This window comes from Hordeum vulgare, chromosome 7H (genome assembly GCF_904849725.1).
Source record: "Hordeum vulgare subsp. vulgare chromosome 7H, MorexV3_pseudomolecules_assembly, whole genome shotgun sequence".
Classification (NCBI taxonomy): Eukaryota; Viridiplantae; Streptophyta; class Magnoliopsida; order Poales; family Poaceae; genus Hordeum; species Hordeum vulgare.
This window is the reverse complement of record NC_058524.1, coordinates 402,526,200-402,531,155: the sequence shown is the minus strand read 5'-3', so window position 1 is coordinate 402,531,155 and position 4,956 is coordinate 402,526,200.

The window sequence follows — 4,956 nt, the reverse complement described above, 5'->3', positions numbered from 1 at the left end:
AAACGGATCCTTTCTCGAGGAAAGGTTTCTCTCGAAAGAATTGAGTGGGAGGGTGGTAGAACTTGATGAGGTTATTGAACCATCATTTCAACCAGTGTGTAGCAGGGCGCAGGAAGTTGTTCCTGTGGCGCCTACACCAATTGAAGTGTAAGCTGATGATGGTGATCATTGAGCATCGGATCAAGTTACTACAAGCCTCGTAGGTTGACAAGGTCGCGTACTACTACAGAGTGGTACGGTAACCCTGTCTTGGAGGTCATGTTGTTGAGCAACAGTGAACCTACGAGTTATGGAGAAAGCAATAGTGGGCCCAGATTCCGACAAATGGCTGGAAGGCATGAAATCCGAGAGAGGATCCATGTATGAAAACAAAGTGTAGACTTTGGAAGAACTACTTGATGGTCATAGGACTATTGAGTAAAGATGGATCTTTAAAAAGAAGACAGACGATGATAGTGATAAGTCACTATTAAGAAAAGCTCGACTTGTCGCAAAGATGTTTCTGACAAGATCAAACAGTTGACTATGATGAGACTTTCTCACTCGTAGCGATGCTAAAAGTCTGTTAGAATTATGTCAGTAGTTGATGCATTATTTATGAAATATTGCACATAGGATGTCAGAACATTGTTTCCTCGACGGTTTCCTTGAGCAAACATTGTATGTGATACAACCAGGAGGTTTTGTCGATCCTAAAGATATTAGCAAGTATGCAAGCTCCAGCGATCCTTCAATGGACTGGTGCAAGCATCTCAGAGTTGGAATATACACTTTGATGAGATGATCAAAGATTTTGGGTTTGTACAAGGTTTATGAGATACTTGTATTTCCAAAGAAGTGAGTGGGAGCACTATAGAATTTCTGATAAGGATATGTGGTTGACATATTGTGGATCAGAAGTAATGTAGAATTTCTGTAAAGTATACAAGGTTGTTTGAAAGGAGTTTTCAAAGGAATACCTGGATTGAGCTACTGGAACGTTGAGCATCAAAGATCTATGGAGATAGATCGAAAGCGCTTAATGGAAGTTTCAACAAGATGCATGCCTTGACAAGTTTTTGAAGGAGTTCAAAATAGATCAGCAAAGAAGGAGTTCTTGGTTGCGTTGTAAGGTATGAATTTGAGTAAGACTCAAAACCCAACCACGGCAGAATAAAGAGAATAGACGAAGGTTGTCTTCTATGCCTTAGCCGTAGACTCTAAAGTATGCCATGCTGAGTACCGCACCTGATGTGTGCATTGCAGCAAGTCTGTTGAGAGGTACACAGAGTGATCCAGGATTGAATCACTGATCAGCGGTCAAAGTTATCCTTGGTAACTAAATAGACTAAGGAATTTTTCTTGATTATGGAGGTGGTTAAAGAGTTCGTCGTAAAGGGTTACGTCGATGTAAGCTTTGACACTAATCCGAATAACTATGAGTAGTGAAACGGATTCGTATAGTAGAGTAGATATTTGGAGTATTTTTGAATAGCACATAGTAGCAGCATCTATAAGATGACATAAAGATTTGTAAAGAACACACGGAACTGAAAATTTCGGAACTGTTGACTAAAACCTCTCTCATGAGCAAAACGTGATCAGACCCGATAACTATATGGGTGTTGGATTCGTTGGAATCACATGGTGATGTGAACTAGATTATTGACTCTAGTGCAAGTGGGAGACTGTTGGAAATATGCCCTAGAGGCAATAATAAATTAGTTATTATTATATTTCTTTGTTCATGATAATCGTTTATTATCCATGCTATAATTGTATTGATTGGAAACACAATACTTGTGTGGATACATAGACAAAACACTGTCCCTAGTAAGCCTCTAGTTGACTAGCTCGTTGATCAAAGATGGCCAAGGTTTCCTGGCCATAGGCAAGTGTTGTTACTTGATAACGGGATCACATCATTAGGAGAATCATGTGATGGACTAGACCCAAACTAATAGACGTAGCATGTTGATCGTGTCATTTTGTTGCTACTGTTTTCTGCGTGTCAAGTATTTGTTCCTATGACCATGAGATCATATAACTCACTGACACCGGAGGAATGCTTTGTGTGTATCAAACGTAGCAACGTAACTGGGTGACTATAAAGATGCTCTACAGGTATCTCCAAAGGTGTTAGTTGAGTTAGTACGGATCGAGACTGGGATTTGTCACTCCGTGTGACGGAGAGGTATCTCGGGGCCCACTCGGTAATACAACATCACACACAAACCTTGCAAGCAATGTGACTTAGTGTAAGTTGCGGGATCTTGTATTACGGAACGAGTAAAGAGACTTGCCAGTAAACGAGATTGAAATAGGTATGCGGATACTGACGATCGAATCTCGGGCAAGTAACATATCGAAGAACAAAGGGAATGACATACGGGATTATATGAATCCTTGGCACTGAGGTTCAAACGATAAGATCTTCGTAGAATATGTAGGATCCAATATGGGCATACAGGTCCTGCTATTGGATATTGACCGAGGAGTCACTCGGGTCATGTCTACATAGTTCTCGAACCCGCAGGGTCTGCACACTTAAGGTTCGACGTTGTTTTATGCGTATTTGAGTTATATGGTTGGTTACCGAATGTTTTTCGGAATCCCGGATGAGATCACGGACGTCACGAGGTTTCCGGAATGGTCCGGAAATGAAGATTGATATATAGGATGACCTCATTTGATTACCGGAAGGTTTTCGGAGTTACCGGGAATGTATCGGGAATGACGAATGGGTTCCGGGAGTTCACCGGGGGGGCAACCCACCCCGGGGAAGCCCATAGGCCTTGGGGGTGGCGCACTAGCCCTTAGTGGGCTGGTGGGACAAACCAAGAAGGCCCTATGCGCCATAGGAAGAAAATCAAAGAGAAAAGGAAAAAAAGGGAGGAGGTGGGAAAAGGGGGAAGGACTCCTCCTTCCAAACCTAGTTGGACTCGGTTTGGAACGGGAGGGTTACCCCCTTAGGCTCGGCCGACCCCCTTGGGAGTCCTTGGACCCCAAGGCGAGGCTCCCCCTCCTCCCCCTATATATACGGAGGTTTTAGGGCTGATTTGAGACAACTTTGCCACGGCAGCCCGACCACATATCTCCACGGTTTCACCTCTAGATTGCGGTTCTGCGGAGCTCGGGCGGAGCCCTGCTGAGATAAGATCACCACCAACCTCCGGAGCGCCGTCACGCTGCCGGAGAACTCATCTACCTCTCCGTCTCTCTTGCTGGATCAAGAAGGCCTAGATCATCGTCGAGCTGTACGTGTGCTGAACGCGGAGGTGCCGTCCGTTCGACACTAGATCGTGGGACTGATCGCGGGACGGTTCGCGGGGCGGTTCGAGGGACGTGAGGACGTTCCACTACATCAACCGCGTTTACTAACGTTTCTGTTGTGCGGTATACAAGGGTACGTAGATCGAACATCCCCTCTCGTAGATGGACATCACCATGATAGGTCTTCGTGCGCGTAGGAATTTTTTTTGTTTCCCATTCGACGTTCCCCAACACTTTTTACGTGTCATGGCCATCCAGTCGGAATCTTCTGTGTGACCCTTCAGCTAATAATGAGGTACCCTTAGGTAGGACACTTAGGTCAGGCATGTGACCCTACCGTGGGTACATATCCCCATCATTAGCCCCCGAATGGATCGGGGTTTGAGTGAAGAAGGGGTCAATGCGGATTCTATCGAGCCATACTGACCTTGGACATACTCCTGGAATTGATGGAACTACGTGTCGACTGAAATCTTCATCATTCACCTTGACTGATTCTGTTGCGAAGCATGTTCGAGTGAATTTAAGTGCTTGAAGTTACTCCGAGTGACTGACTGGATCTTTGGATGTGACAGATCACTTCGGCAGGTCCGGATTTCACGGGATTCGAAATTTTGATTTCCGCGTGCTGCGTGGGGATGACGCAACTGTCAGGGCAAGTGGAGCAACGACGCCTCGATTATCACACCATCATTATCGCCACGCGTCACATCTCCTTTGTTGTCGGGATAGGCTGGGATCTGGGGGACCCGCCAGTCAGCGACACAGTCGGTCGGTTATATAAATGCGGCCGGTGGTTATATAAATGCGGCTGGTGCTAGGGTTGAGGATGTGCCTTCCTTTGATCTTTCCTCACCCCTTCTCCACCTCCGCTCCTCACGCCTTGCTCGGTCTCATCTCTGCTGCTGCGACCATGACGAAGGGAAAGACTTCCAAGCTCGAGCGCGCCAAGAAGGGTGGCAAGACAAAAAAGACAGGCGACCGACCCGTGTTGCCACCGGGCTGGATTCAGGGGGATTTCCTCCCGTCCGCTGTCAAGAAGGAGGACATCCTGGTTCTCGTGGAGCACGGGATGGTGGCCGAAAAATCTTGGAGGCTGCCGGAGGGGGAGCTTGAGCCGGAGCCTCGCGAGGGGGAACGAGTCCTTCTCCTCACACACGTCGAGCGAGGTTTCTCTCTGCCTCCGCATCCTTCTATTCGTGACTTCCTCTGTTACTTCGGGGCACAACTTCATCATCTCCCTCCGAACACCATTGCATATATCTCTGCGTTTATCAAACTGTGCGGATGTTTTCTGGGCTGTCCTCCTCACTGGGGGATGTTCAAGCACATATTCTCTGTGCGATCCTAGACAATGAAAAAAGCGAACCCATGTGACAATAGGACCAACGTTATCCAGTTGCGTGGTGGTTTTGGGATCTCGAAAAGGGGTACTTATCCCCAAATGACCCTTCCTGAATGACCCTTCCTGAATCGTTCTGGAATTGGCAGTCGACATGGTTCTATTGCAACGATGTTGCGTCTCCAAACATGTCGACTGACCTCCCTCCTTTGACCTTAGATCGTCCGACTGACCCTAGAACACTAACTGTATTCGAAGATGAGAAGTCAGAGGTGGAGATGTTGGTAGCTGAGGTGATCAACTTGGTCCGGAATGGATTGACTGGAATGGATCTGCTCGAAACGTTCCTTGGCCAGCACATC